The sequence below is a fragment of the Ranitomeya imitator genome, chromosome 4 (assembly GCF_032444005.1).
Source record: "Ranitomeya imitator isolate aRanImi1 chromosome 4, aRanImi1.pri, whole genome shotgun sequence".
Lineage (NCBI taxonomy): Eukaryota > Metazoa > Chordata > Amphibia > Anura > Dendrobatidae > Ranitomeya > Ranitomeya imitator.
Genome location: NC_091285.1, coordinates 44,912,376 through 44,928,577, shown reverse-complemented (window position 1 = coordinate 44,928,577; position 16,202 = coordinate 44,912,376).

Here is a 16,202-nt window from a genome sequence, read left to right as displayed (position 1 = left end):
ATCATCACTTAATCATTCGACTACAGGAGGATGCGCAGTTCTTGTTTAGACCATCACGCAGTTGACCAAACAGTATGTTTTCACTGTGCAACTGACTACATCTGGCCACCATCCTCACTAGGAACAGTTTATAGGTGATGGTGCTAAGTTTCACACTCCCACCGATCTGATATTGGTGACCTATCCTAAGGAAAGTAGTGGACAACCCCTTTATTAATACATAATATGAACAAGTAGTGGAGTGTGATACCATTAAGTAAATAATATACTGTACTTTTTAGAGAAAACGTAAGATATATATGTTACTATATACTCATTACTATTGGCATTTTTCACATATAGAAAGCAACGAGGAAGTGCAAAAAAGCAGCAACAAACAGTGCCATCAATGTTTGCAGAGTTTTTAGTGAAAAAAGAGCAGATATAGCAGGAAGTGGAACCCATTTATTTTTGCGATTTTCTCAAGTTTATACAAAATTTCTTGGTCGCCTCACTTCAAAATGGCAGTTAGGATTAGTTCAGTGTAATGAAATTACTGATGTGTTGAAAAGTAAACATTCCCTGACTAACTCAATACTCTGCCAATGTCATAGGTCAACTACGGCAACAAAGGGAAAGATTGCAGCTTCTTGTTCATTTGTAAAAAGTAATACAAAATTATTCAAACGTTAAAAATTCTATGTTGCTCAAACAGGGAGCAGGGAAACACATGGTGACTTGTTTCGAATGCATGCAGCGTTCTTCCTCAAGACCTGATGGGAAAGTAAAGGTTGAGGAAGCAAAGGTGGCTAGGAATTTAGGAGGCAGAGAACATGGTATCCTCGAATTTTGGATTACAGGAGGAGGAAGATCTGCGAGGACTCAGATTTTAAGGTTGGACTTCAGAAAAGCATATTTTAATGGACCCAGAAAGAGAGTATTTGATAAAGTATCTCATACTAACCTTATTGAAAAAATGAGCAAGAATGGGATTAACAAGGATACGGTTAGGTGGATTCATAACTTGCTCTTGTGACTGTACTCAAAGAGTGTTAATACATTGTTGCACATTCAATTGGAAGAGTGTTTCAAGTGGGTACCGCAAGGCTCTGTCTTGGCCCCAGTGTTCAACATTTTTATAAATGGTACCAGAAACACATGGGCTACTTGCACATTGAACAAGTCTGTAGGAACCTGTTCACACCACCAAAAAACTTGAATACACAAAAGAGCGCAGTGAGATCATAAATACTCTGTTGTAAAAACAATCACAGTAATAAGCAAGTGCTAGTCAAAAGATGTAAAGAAAACAGGGTATTTAGTTGATACGTTTTTTTGCAAAAAAAATGTATACTAAGCTGCTCCACCAATCGTCAAGGTATACCCTTATAGAGCAGTCCTATCTAATGTATATAATCCCTATCTGATGTATTTAAAACCTGATCATCTGTATAGTACCTGTATAAGCAGGGTTCAGAGAAGGAATATCCATGTGAACATGCAGGATGGAGCAGCTTAAATGCAAATGACCCACAGAAGAGTGATGGACTCCCCAGTCTTGTAGAAACAAGAGAACAATTTTTATAAATGGTGTAGATAAGGGAACAATGGTAAACTACCGTAATCAAATTTGCAGACTATGCAAAGCTAGGAGGGATAGCTAACACTAGAGAAGACATAGAAAGGATTCAGAAGGATCTAGATAAGCACGAACAATGGGCAGCAATTAATAGAATGGTATTTAACAGGGAGAAATTCAAGATTCTACATCTGAGCAAGAAAAACAAAAATTACATATCCAGGATGGAAGAAATAGAAAATAGCAACAGCACATATATATATATAAAAAAATTGAGCATACTAATAGATCACAGACTGCACATGAGTCAACAGTGTGATGCAGCAGCAAAAAGGCAAACACAGTTCTAGGATGTATTAACAGAAGCATAGAGTCTAGATCACATGAAGTAATTATCCCCCTCTACTCCTCCTTAGTCAGGCCTCATCTGGAACACTGTGTCTAGTTCTGGGCACCACATTTAAAAAAGGACATTGAAAAACTGGAGCAGGTTCAGAGAAGAGCTACATGGATGATAAGTGGACTGCAAAGTATGCCCAATGAAGAATGGTTAAAGGAACTGGGAATATTAGACGGCTAAGAGGAGACTTAATAACAGTCTACAAATATCTGAAGGGATGTCATACTGTAAAGGAATCACCATTACTCTCATTTGCACTTTGAAACATGAGAAGCAATTTAATGAAACTGAAAGGGAGAAGATGATGGAAGGATAAAGCGAAATAACATCACAACTAAGCCAAGTGAAACTGGGATACAATTTCCTAGCAGGGAATTGATTGAAATCAACTGTCATGTGCCTGAAAAGATGCGGGCTCAGCACCGGAGCCCGTATGGACATGACGTATGACATACATATAAATCATAGGTCATGAAGTGGTTAAATTTGGATTTTGGTTACTATTCGCATAATAGTCTTTAACCCCTTTCTGACATCGGACGTACTATCCCGTCGAGGTGGGGTGGGCCCCCATGACCACAGACGGGATAGTACGTCCAGCGCGATCGGCGGCGCTCACGGGGGGAGCGCGGCCGATCGCGGCCGGGTGTCAGCTGCCTATTGCAGCTGACATCCGGCACTATGTGCCAGGAGCGGTCACGGACCGCTCCTGGCACATTAACCCCCGGCACACCGCGATCAAACATGATCGCGATGTGCCGGCGGTGCAGGGAAGCATCGCGCAAGGAGGGGGCTCCCTGCGGGCTTCCTTGAGCCCCCCGCAGCGCGCAAGGAGGGGGCTCCCTGCGGGCTTCCTTGAGCCCCCCGCAGCAACGCGATGTGATCGCGTTGCTGCGAGGGTCTTACCTCCCTCCCTGCTTGTTCCAGGCCCGGATCCAAGATGGCCGCGGATCCGGGTCCTGCAGGGAGGGAGGTGGCTTCACAGAGCCTGCTCAGAGCAGGCACTGTGAAGCAGCCTGCACTGCTCTCAGATCGGTGATCTGACAGAGTGCTGTGCACACTGTCAGATCACTGATCTGTGATGTCCCTCCCTGGGACAATGTAAAAAAGTAAAAAAAAAGATTTTCAAAATGTGTAAAAAAAAATATTCCTAAATAATGAAAAAAAATAAATAAAATATTATTCCCCTAAGTACATTTCTTTATCTAAATAAAAAAAAAACCAATAAAAGTACACATATTTAGTATCGCCGCATCCGTAACGGTCCGACCTATAAAACTGGCCCTCTAGTTAACCCCTTCAGTAAACACCGTAAGAAAAAAAAAAAAACGAGGCAAAAAACAACGCTTTATTATCATACCGCCGAACAAAAAGTGGAATAACACGCGATCAAAAAGACAGATATAAATAACCATGATACCGCTGAAAGCGTCATCTTGTCCCGCAAAAAAGGAGCCGCCATACAGCATCATCAGCAAAAAAAAAAAAAAGTTATAGTCCTGAGAATAAAGCGATGCAAAAATAATTATTTTTTCTATAAAATAGTTTTTATCGTATAAAAGCGCCAAAACATAAAAAAATGATATAAATAAGGTGTCGCTGTAATCGTACTGACCCGAAGAATAAAACTGATTTATCAATTTTACCAAACGCAGAACGGTATAAACGCCTCCCCCAAAAGAAATTCATGAATAGCTGGCTTTTGGTCATTCTGCCTCACAGAAATCGGAATAAAAAGCGATCAAAAAATGTAACGTGCCAGAAAATGTTACCAATAAAAACGTCAACTCGTCCCGCAGAAAACAAGACCTCACATGACTCTGTGAACCAAAATATGGAAAAATTATAGCTCTCAAAATGTGATAATGCAAAAAATATTTTTTGAAATAAAAACCGTCGTTCAGTGTGTGACGGCTGCCAATCATAAAAATTCGCTAAAAAACCCACTATAAAAGTAAATAAAACCCCCCTTCATCGCCCCCTTAGTTAGGGAAAAATTAAAAAAATGTATTTATTTCCATTTTTCCATTAGGGCTATGGTTAGGGTTAGGGCTAGGGTTAGGGTTAGGGCTAGGGTTAGGGCTAGGGTTAGGGCTAGGGTTAGGGTTAGGGCTAGGGTTAGGGCTAGGGTTAGGGCTAGGGTTAGGGCTAGGGCTAGGGTTAGGGTTAGGGCTAGGGTTAGGGCTAGGGTTAGGGCTAGGGTTAAGGCTACAGTTAGGGTTGGGGCTAAAGTTACGGTTAGGGTTTAGATTACATTTACAGTTGGGAATAGGGTTGGGATTAGGGTTAGGGGTGTGTCAGGGTTAGAGGTGTGGTTAGGGTTACTGTTGGGATTAGGGTTAGGGGTGTGTTTGGATTAGGGTTTCAGTTATAATTGGGGGGTTTCCACTGTTTAGGCACATCAGGGGCTCTCCAAACGCGACATGGCGTCCGATCTCAATTCCACCCAATTCTTTGTTGAAAAAGTAAAACAGTGCTTCTTCCCTTCCGAGCTCTCCCGTGTGCCCAAACAGGGGTTTACCCCAACATATGGGGTATCAGTGTACTCAGGACAAATAGGACAACAACTTTTGGGGTCCAATTTCTCCTGTTACCCTTGAGAAAATACAAAACTGGGGGCTAAAAAATAATTTTTGTGGGAAAAAAAAGATTTTTTATTTTCACGGCTCTGCGTTATAAACTGTAGTGAAACACTTGGGGGTTCAAAGTTCTCACAACACATCTAGATAAGTTCCATGGGGGGTCTAGTTTCCAATATGGGGTCACTTGTGGGGGATTTCTACTGTTTAGGTACATTAGGGGTTCTGCAAACGCAATGTGACGCCTGCAGACCATTCCATCTAAGTCTGCATTCCAAATGGCACTCCTTCCCTTCCGAGCCCTCCCATGCGCCCAAACGGTGGTTCCCCCCAACATATGGGGTATCAGCGTACTCAGGACAAATTGGACAACAACTTATGGGGTCAAATTTCTCCTCTTACCCTCGGGAAAATACAAAACTGGGGGCTAAAAAATAATTTTTGGGGGAAAGATTTTTTTTTTATTTTCACGGCTCTGCGTTACAAACTGTAGTGAAACACTTGGGGGTTCAAAGCTCTCACAACACATCTAGATGAGTTCCTTAGGGGGTCTAGTTTCCAAAATGGTGTCACTTGTGGGGGGTTTCTACTGTTTCGGTACATTAGGGGCTCTGCAAATGCAATGTGACACCTGCAGACCATTCCATCTAAGCCTGCATTCCAAATGGAGCTCCTTCCCTTCCGAGCCCTCCCATGCGCCCAAACAGTGGTTCCCCCCCACATATGGGGTATCAGCGCACTCAGGACAAATTGGACAACAAATTTTGGCATCCAATTTCTCCTGTTACCCTCGGGAAAATACAAAACTGGGGGCTAAAAAATAATTTTTGTGGGAAAAAAATTTTGTTTTATTTTTACGGCTCTCCATTATAAACTTCTGTGAAGCCCTTGGTGGGTCAAAGTGCTCACGACACATGTAGATAAGTTCCGTAGGGGGTCTACTTTCCAAAATGGTGTCACTTGTGGGGGGTTTCTACTGTTTAGGTATATTAGGGGCTCTGCAAACGCAATGTGACACCTGCAGACCATTCCATCTAAGTCTGCATTCAAATGGCACTCCTTCCCTTCCGAACCCTCCCATGCGCCCAAACAGTGGTTCCCCCCACATATGGTGTATCATCGCACTCAGGACAAATTGGGCAACAAATTTTGGGGTCCACTTTCTCCTGTTACCCTCGGGAAAATACAAAACTGGGGGCTAAAAAAATAATTTTTGTGGGAAAAATTTTTTGTTTTATTTTTACGGCCCTGCATTATAAACTTCTGTGAAACACTTGGTGGGTCAAAGTGCTCACCACACCTCTAGATAAGTTCCTTAGGGGGTCTACTTTCCAAAATGGTGTCACTTGTGGGGGGTTTCAATGTTTAGGCACATCAGTGGCTCTCCAAACGCAACATGGTGTCCCATCTCAATTCCTGTCAATTTTGCATTGAAAAGTCAAACGGCGCTCCTTCCCTTCCAAGCTCTCCCATCCGCCCAAACAGTAGTTTACCCGCACATATGGGGTATCTGCGTACTCAGGACAAATTGTACAACAACTTTTGGGGTCCAATTTCTTCTCTTACCCTTGGGACAATAAAAAATTGGGGGCGGAAAGTTAATTTTTGTGAAAAAATATGATTTTTTATTTTTACGGTTCTACATTATAAACTTCTGTGAAGCACTTGGTGGGTCAAAGTGCTCACCACACCTCTAGATAAGTTCCTTAGGGGGTCTACTTTCCAAAATGATGTCACTTGTCTGGGGTTTCAATGTTTAGGCACATCAGGGACTCTCCAAACGAAACATGGCGTCCCATCTCAATTCCAGTCAATTTTGCATTGAAAAGTCAAATGGCGCTCCTTCGCTTCCGAGCTCTGCCATGCGCCCAAACAGTGGTTTACCCCCACATGTGGGGTATTGTCGTACTCAGGACAAATTGTACAACAATGTTTGGGGTCCATTTTCTCCTGTTACCCTTGGTAAAATAAAACAAATTGGAGCTGAATTAAATTTTTTGTGAAAAAAAGTTAAATGTTCATTTTTATTTAAACATTCAAAAAATTCCTGTGAAGCACCAGAAGGGTTAATAAACTTCTTGAATATGGTTTTGAGCACCTTGAGGGGTGTAGTTTTTAGAATGGTGTCACACTTGGGTATTTTCTATCATATAGACCCCTCAAAATGACTTCAAATGAGATGTGGTCCCTAAAAAAAAATGGTGTTGTAGAAATGAGAAATTGCTGGTCAAGGTTTAACCCTTATAACTCCCTAACAAAAAAAAATTTTGGTTCCAAAATTGTGCTGATGTAAAGTAGACATGTGGGAAATGTTACTTATTAAGTATTTTGTGTGACATATCTCTGTGATTTAATTGCATAAAAATTCAAAGTTGGAAAATTGCGAAATTTTCATAATTTTCGCCAAATTTCCGTTTTTTTCACAAATAAACGCAGATACTATCAAAGAATTTTTACCATTGTCATGAAGTACAATATGTCACGAGAAAACAATGTCAGAATCACTGGGATCCGTTGAAGCGTTCCAGAGTTATAACCTCACAAAGGGACAGTGGTCAGAATTGTAAAAATTGGCCCGGTCATTAACGTGCAAACCACCCTTGGGGGTAAAGGGGTTAAGATACAAATTTGCTAATGTGCATGCTACTGTGGTACCCCCCGCAAGTCCCCATTTTTGAATTTACCATTAATCCATGAACCTGAAGGTATTGTGTGTTAAAATAAAATTTTGTGCCCCACAGACAAATCCTATGCAATCCAATTCCTTACCAATACCCTCTATTAGCTGTTTAACAACTTTAGTGCTTTTTTCTTGTGGAATTTTGGAATAAAGACTTTCAACATCAGTAGAGGCAAGAGAAAAATCCTCTTGTCAAGCGATCTCCCTCTAAAGCCAATAGAACTTTACCAGTATGTTTTACGAGCAACGGTAAGTCGCTTAAAAGTTGCCTCAAGAGCCAGTCCATATAATGTGACAAAGGCTGAGCGAGGGAACCTTTTCCTGCCACAATTGAACGGCCTGGTGGAGCTGTCATGAATTTATGTACTTTTGGAATAAAGTATCAGTGAGGTTTCTGTGGAAAAGAAGGAAGTAATTTTTCCAGAGGTCTTTTCAGATATTGTACCCTTTAATATATGTTGAGACAAGAATGATCCTAAGGATTTTTTTAACTTAAAAGTAGGGTCATACGATAATTCTTTGTAGGTGTTTTTGTCCAAAAGCTGCCTTGAAGCCTCCTCGAATAATATTCCTTCGTTAGCAGAAGGACGTTGCCGCCTTGTCCATCTGGTGGACGATAATTTCGAGAAGTGGCTTTTCCATTACAATGTTGTATCGTTACTATTCTGCGCCCATACAGTACATCACAGGATTAAATCAGAAAAAAAAACTGGTTCTTTTCACCTTTTGGAGCATGAATAATTGCTTTGCAGATGAAAATTGCATTATTATCCTCTGCCATGTAATGACACCATATCACATTGAGTTAACTGCTATTAGTTTTTCCAGTTAAACTTCAGCTCACAAATCACAATTGAAGAAAGACTTAACCTTTTTGACACCGTTCTAATTATTTGGCACAACTTTTTTTTGGATACACTGAATGCATTGAAGGGGAGAAAAAATGTTAAATGGGCAATACTTAAAAAGTTTCCCCATAGACAGCAACATGATGGAGTACAACCTTCTGATATGTTTTCCATTCTAAGTGATGTTTGGTCATATATCAGAGTAATGATGTCAAGAAAGCAATACAATTGGATATTCTACTTCTGTGAATGTAACTTTCCTTCAATATAAAAGGATTTAACACTAGAAGTCCCAGAAATTTCGAGCTCCAAAGGTTCCAAAGGTAGAAATGTTAAATGACCCCTCTCTGGGACTTCTAGTATTAAACATTTATAAATCAAAAAGTTAATTTCATAACCTACATACAGGGCATTTACGCAATGTATGTAATATTAGGTTTTACAAATTTTAGCAAACCTATATTTGGAGCTGAGTAGGATGTGCCGAATTTAGAAAGAAGACTGTAGTAGCATTTCTGGTGTACAAAATGCCAACATTTATAATTAATTGGATGGGCAGGTGTGGACTTGTCCCGTTCTAACCCGGCTCCTCCAAATCTCCATCCATTTAGGTGGAACTGATTCAAACCGGTGTGAAAACGCCAAAAGTAGCAAAATGTTTACGCAACTCTACATTGCGCAAAAAAAATATGACTTTTCATAGCTTATACAAAGCTTTAGTTAATCGCCCCTTGATGATCATACTGTATGTTCACTGGGGAACATTTGTTAGAAATGACATTTGATAAGTAAATGGATACATTTAGCACTTTGTGGACTGTCGCAAAATTGAAAAATGAAATTATCCAAGGAGTAGACTCTGTTTTTCTTGAGTCTTAAGCTTCTCCTGCCTGTTAAATAAATGAAAAATGAACAGAACTCAGATCAGATGGCATCCACAACCCATAGCACAAATTATGGAATCAACGGCCTTGGAGGATGTTCATTCAGTTGTTTAATTTTGTAGAAAAAAAGCAGATCACAGACATGACAAAAAACTAAAGTCATTTCAAATGGCAACTTTCAGGCTTTAAGAAACACTAAAAGAAGTCAAGATTAGAACAAAAAATGTGGTAGTCAGTAATGGTTACTTTTTTTAACCAAGCATAAGGGAAAAATTATCATCCACCTGGATGAAGACGGATCCTCCGTCGAAACGCGTTGTGGTTTAACCCTATCTCTCGTCTGGGTCTCTTTCCTGCGCTCCTCAGAGCTCCTCATTGTCTCATTGCTCCCATCCTCCATTGGAGGTTTTCAGCTGGAGCTGCGGTGGAGACCTGACATCCTGTTCACCCCTGGGCTGCTTCCCAAGCGCTCCTATATGACCGCTCATCACTGACTCTCTGTTGTGAATTCTGTTGGCAAGCTCCCTCCTGTTGTCATGAATGGTACTTCGGCTGGTTCTGTCCATAGGCTTCCTCTGGTGGTTGTGAGTGGAGCTGCTGCTTCTGAGTTTCCTTCCACAGGTGACGAGGTTAATTCGTTAGCTGGCTGCTCTATTTAACTCCACTTAGATCATTGCTCCATGCCACCTGTCAATGTTCCAGTATTGGTCTAGTTCCTTCCTGGATCGTTCCTGTGACCTGTCTTCCCAGCAGAAGCTAAGTTCCTGCTTGTTTTTCTCTGGTTTGCCATTTTTCTGTCCAGCTTGCTATTTTGATTTTGTCTTGCTTGCTGGAAGCTCTGGGACACAGAGGGAGCGCCTCCGCACCGTGAGTCGGTGCGGAGGGTCTTTTTGCGCCCTCTGCGTGGTCTTTTTGTAGTTTTTGTGCTGACCGCAAAGTTACCTTTCCTATCCTCTGTCTGTTCAGTAAGTCGGGCCTCACTTTGCTAAATCTATTTCATCTCTGTGTTTGTAATTTCCATCTTTACTCACAGTTATTATATGTGGGGGGCTGCCTTTTCCTTTGGGGAATTTCTCTGAGGCAAGGTAGGCTTTATTTTTCTATCTCTAGGGCTAGCCAGTTCCTTAGGCTGTGACGAGTTGCATAGGGAGCATTAGGAGCAATCCACGGCTATTTCTAGTGTGTGTGATAGGATTAGGGATTGCGGTCAGCAGAGTTCCCACGTCTCAGAGCTTGTCCTGTATTATTAGTAACTATCAGGTCATTCCGTGTGCTCTTACCACCAGGTCCATTATTGTCCTAACCACCAGGTCATAACAGTACAGGTGGCCCAAAGTACTAATGCATCTCAATAGAGGGATAAGAGAAGTTCTGAGACCATTTTTTTTTCTTTGCAGTGTGTTTTGTCTCCCTTTTCCCCTCTACCTCTGGGTGGTTCAGGAGACAGGTGTAGATATGGACATTCAAGGTCTGTTCTCTTGTATGAATGATCTCACTGCAAGGGTACAAAACATTCAAGATTTTGTGGTTCAGAATCCGATGTTAGAGCCTAGGATTCCAATTCCTGATTTGTTTTTTGGGGATAGATCTAAGTTTCTGAATTTCAAAAATAATTGTAAATTATTTCTTGCTTTGAAACCTCGCTCCTCAGGTGACCCTGTTCAACAAGTGAAAATCATTATTTCTTTGTTACGTGGCGACCCTCAAGACTGGGCATTTTCCCTTGCGCCAGGAGATCCGGCATTACGTGATGTTGATGCATTTTTCCTGGCGCTTGGATTGCTTTATGATGAACCAAATTCAGTGGATCAGGCAGAGAAAATCTTGCTGGCTCTATGTCAGGGTCAGGATGAGGTAGAGATATATTGTCAGAAGTTTAGGAAGTGGTCTGTTCTCACTCAGTGGAATGAATGTGCCCTGGCAGCAATTTTCAGAAAGGGTCTCTCTGAAGCCCTTAAGGATGTCATGGTGGGATTTCCCATGCCTGCTGGTCTGAATGAGTCTATATCTTTGGCCATTCAGATCGATCGACGCTTGCATGAGCGTAAAGCTGTGCACCATTTGGCGGTATTATCTGAGCATAGACCTGAGCCTATGCAATGTGATAGGACTTTGACCAGAGCTGAACGGCAAGAACACAGACGTCGGAATGGGCTGTGTTTTTACTGTGGTGAATCCACTCATGCTATCTCCGATTGTCCTAAGCGCACTAAGCGTTTTGCTAGGTCTGCCACCATTGGTACGGTACAGTCGAAATTTCTTTTGTCCGTTACTCTGATTTGCTCTTTGTCATCCTATTCTGTTATGGCATTTGTGGATTCAGGTGCTGCACTGAATTTGATGGACTTGGAGTTTGCTAGGCGCTGTGGTTTTTTCTTGGAGCCCTTGCAGTATCCTATTCCATTGAGAGGAATTGATGCTACGCCTTTGGCCAAGAATAAGCCTCAGTACTGGACCCAATTGACCATGTGCATGGCTCCTGCACATCAGGAGGATATACGCTTTTTGGTGTTGCATAATCTGCATGATGTGGTCGTTTTGGGGTTGCCATGGCTACAGGTCCATAATCCAGTATTGGATTGGAAATCTATGTCTGTGTCCAGCTGGGGTTGTCAGGGGGTACATGGTGATGTTCCATTTTTGTCTATTTTGTCATCCACCCCTTCTGAAGTTCCGGAGTTTTTGTCGGATTACCGGGATGTATTTGATGAGCCCAAATCCAGTGCCCTACCTCCTCATAGGGATTGTGATTGTGCTATCAATTTGATTCCTGGTAGTAAGTTTCCTAAGGGCCGACTGTTCAATTTATCTGTGCCAGAGCACGCCGCTATGCGGAGCTATGTAAAGGAATCCTTGGAGAAGGGTCATATTCGTCCGTCGTCGTCACCATTGGGTGCAGGGTTCTTTTTTGTGGCCAAGAAGGATGGTTCTTTGAGACCTTGTATTGATTACCGCCTTCTTAATAAGATCACAGTCAAATTTCAGTACCCTTTGCCGCTGCTGTCGGATTTATTTGCTCGGATTAAGGGGGCTAGTTGGTTCACCAAGATAGATCTTCGTGGTGCGTATAATCTTGTGCGTATTAAACAGGGCGATGAATGGAAAACAGCATTTAATACGCCCGAGGGCCATTTTGAGTACCTGGTTATGCCATTCGGGCTTTCCAATGCTCCATCTGTATTTCATTCCTTTATGCATGACATCTTCCGAGAGTACTTGGATAAATTCCTGATTGTATATTTGGATGATATTTTGGTCTTCTCGGATGATTGGGAGTCTCACGTGAAGCAGGTCAGAATGGCATGTCAGAATGGTGTTCCAGGTCCTTCGTGCGAATTCTTTGTTTGTGAAGGGGTCAAAGTGTCTCTTTGGAGTTCAGAAGGTTTCAGTTTTGGGTTTCATTTTTTCCCCTTCTACTATCGAGATGGACCCTGTTAAAGTCCAGGCCATTTATGATTGGACTCAGCCGACATCTGTGAAGAGTCTGCAAAAGTTCCTGGGCTTTGCTAATTTTTATCGCCGCTTCATCAGTAATTATTCTAGTGTTGCTAAACCGTTGACTGATTTGACCAAGAAGGGTGCTGATGTGGTCAATTGGTCTTCTGCGGCTGTGGAAGCTTTTCAGGAGTTGAAGCGTCGTTTCTCTTCTGCCCCTGTGTTGTGCCAGCCAGATGTTTTGCTTCCGTTTCAGGTCGAGGTTGATGCTTCTGAGATTGGAGCAAGGGCTGTTTTGTCTCAAAGAAGTTCTGATAGCTCAGTGATGAAACCATGTGCCTTCTTTTCTAGAAAGTTTTCGCCTGCTGAGCGCAATTATGATGTTGGCAATCGAGAGTTGTTGGCCATGAAGTGGGCATTCGAGGAGTGGCGTCATTGGCTTGAAAGAGCCAAGCATCGCGTGGTGGTCTTGACGGATCACAAGAATTTGACTTATCTCGAGTCTGCCAAACGGTTGAATCCTAGACAGGCTCGTTGGTCTCTATTTTTCTCCCGTTTTGATTTTGTGGTTTTGTACCTTCCAGGCTCTAAGAATGTGAAGGCTGATGCCCTGTCAAGGAGTTTTGTGCCCGACTCTCCGGGTGTTCCTGAGCCGGCGGGTGTTCTCAAAGAGGGGGTAATTTTGTCTGCCATCTCCCCTGATTTGCGGCAGGTGCTGCAAAAATTTCAGGCGGATAGACCTGACCGTTGCCCAGCGGAGAAACTCTTTGTCCCTGATAAATGGACTAGTAGAGTTATCTCTGAGGTTCATTGTTCGGTGTTGGCTGGTCATCCTGGAATCTTTGGTACCAGAGATTTGGTGGTTAGATCCTTTTGGTGGCCGTCTTTGTCGCGGGATGTGCGTTCTTTTGTGCAGTCCTGTGGGACTTGTGCTCGGGCTAAGCCCTGCTGTTCTCGTGCCAGTGGGTTGCTTTTGCCCTTGCCGGTCCCAAAGAGGCCCTGGACGCATATCTCTATGGATTTTATTTTGGATCTCCCTGTCTCTCAAAAGATGTCGGTCACTTCAAAAAGAACCTGAAGACCCACCTCTTCAGACAAGCCTACAACCTGCAGCTACCACCGATCGACCAAACCGCTGCATGACCATCTCTACCCTCACCTACTGTATTCTCACCCATCCCTTGTAGATTGTGAGCCCTCGCGGGCAGGGTCCTCATTCCTCCTGTACCAGTTATGACTTGTATTGTTTAAGATTATTGTACTTGTTTTCATTATGTATACCCCTCCTCACATGTAAAGCGCCATGGAATAAATGGCGCTATAACAATAAATAATAATAATAATAATAATAATTTGGGTGGTTTGTGATCGCTTCTCTAAGATGGTCCATTTGGTACCCTTGTCTAAATTGCCTTCCTCCTCTGATTTGGTGCCATTGTTTTTCCAGCATGTGGTTCGTTTACATGGCATTCCGGAGAACATCGTTTCGGACAGAGGTTCTCAGTTTGTTTCGAGGTTTTGGCGAGCCTTTTGTGCTAGGATGGGCATTGATTTGTCTTTTTCCTCGGCTTTCCATCCTCAGACAAATGGTCAAACCGAACTAACTAATCAGACTTTGGAAACATATCTGAGATGCTTTGTTTCTGCTGATAAGGATGATTGGGTGTCCTTTTTGCCTTTGGCTGAGTTCGCCCTTAATAATCGGGCCAGCTCGGCTACTTTGGTTTCGCCGTTTTTCTGCAATTCTGGTTTCCATCCTCGTTTCTCTTCAGGGCAGGTTGAGTCTTCGGACTGTCCTGGTGTAGATACTGTGGTGGATAGGTTGCAGCAGATTTGGACTCATGTGGTGGACAATTTGACATTGTCCCAGGAGAAGGCTCAACGTTTCGCTAACCGCCGGCGCTGTGTGGGTCCCCGACTTCGTGTTGGGGATTTGGTTTGGTTGTCGTCTCGTTATGTTCCTATGAAGGTTTCCTCTCCTAAGTTTAAGCCTCGTTTCATTGGTCCGTATAAGATTTCTGAGGTTCTCAATCCTGTGTCGTTTCGTTTGACCCTTCCAGCTTCTTTTGCCATCCATAATGTATTCCATAGGTCATTGTTGCGGAGATAAGTGGCGCCTGTGGTTCCATCCGTTGATCCTCCTGCCCCGGTGTTGGTTGAGGGGGAGTTGGAGTATGTGGTGGAGAAGATTTTGGATTCTCGTATTTCGAGACGGAAACTCCAGTACCTGGTCAAGTGGAAGGGTTATGGTCAGGAAGATAATTCCTGGGTCTTTGCCTCCGATGTTCATGCTGCCGATCTGGTTTGTGCCTTTCATTTGGCTCGTCCTGGTCGGCCTGGGGGCTCTGGTGAGGGTTCGGTGACCCCTCCTCAAGGGGGGGGGTACTGTTGTGAATTCTGTTGGCAAGCTCCCTCCTGTGGTCATGAATGGTACTTCGGCTGGTTCTGTCCATAGGCTTCCTCTGGTGGTTGTGAGTGGAGCTTCTGCTTCTCAGTTTCCTTCCACAGGTGACGAGGTTAATTCGTTAGCTGGCTGCTCTATTTAACTCCACTTAGATCATTGCTCCATGCCACCTGTCAATGTTCCAGTATTGGTCTAGTTCCTTCCTGGATCGTTCCTGTGACCTATCTTCCCAGCAGAAGCTAAGATCCTGCTTGTTTTTCTCTGGTTTGCCATTTTTCTGTCCAGCTTGCTATTTTGATTTTGTCTTGCTTGCTGGAAGCTCTGGGACGCAGAGGGAGCGCCTCCGCACCGTGAGTCGGTGCGGAGGGTCTTTTTGCGCCCTCTGCGTGGTCTTTTTGTAGTTTTTGTGCTGACCGCAAAGTTACCTTTCCTATCCTCTGTCTGTTCAGTAAGTCGGGCCTCACTTTGCTAAATCTATTTCATCTCTGTGTTTGTAATTTCCATCTTTACTCACAGTCATTATATGTGGGGGGCTGCCTTTTCCTTTGGGGAATTTCTCTGAGGCAAGGTAGGCTTTATTTTTCTATCTCTAGGGCTAGCTAGTTCCTTAGGCTGTGACGAGTTGCATAGGGAGCGTTAGGAGCAATCCACGTGTGTGATAGGATTAGGGATTGCGGTCAGCAGAGTTCCCACGTCTCAGAGCTTGTCCTGTATTATTAGTAACTATCAGGTCATTCCGTGTGCTCTTACCACCAGGTCCATTATTGTCCTAACCACCAGGTCATAACACTCTCAAGGCTGATTAAGGCTTTTCACAGGAGATTTCTGAATAATGCTCGGCCAAGAGGATCCGGAGGATCCTCATAAAAGGGGAGGTACTGTTAGAATCTATTTTGTTTTGACCATCCGCCATCTTGTTGTGGTTTTTAGGCTGCTGGTCTTTTTCCTCTTGTGCTGGGTTTGTCCTAGCTCAGGTGATTGCATCACCCATTATTACCCAGCATCTGCCTCCCATTCCTTGCTGGACATCAGTGTTAATCCGCTAGTGTTCTGGCTAGGTGCTTTGATAGCTTTCTGTGTTTGTTATTGTGCTCTTCTGGGATCTCTAGTTCTGCCAGTTTTGTTTTTGGTTTTCCTTTCGTTTCTGCGGCTGCCTCTATTTTCCTACTAGGAGGTTACCTGTTTTTGTTCCCAAGCCCTAGATCTTTCAGGGACACCCTTTCCCCTTACCTGTAGGTCTTCATTTGAGTCTAGCCTAGGAAACGTCGGTGGGTCTATTCACAAGGAATAGGTCGCCCACTCCATCTTAGGGTTTCAGCCTAGTCCTAGTACAGGGTCAGCTTTTCCCCCTTCTACCCTAGTTCTGTGATGCAGATCCGTAACAGTAATTTTATATAATCATCTCTTGGCAAAG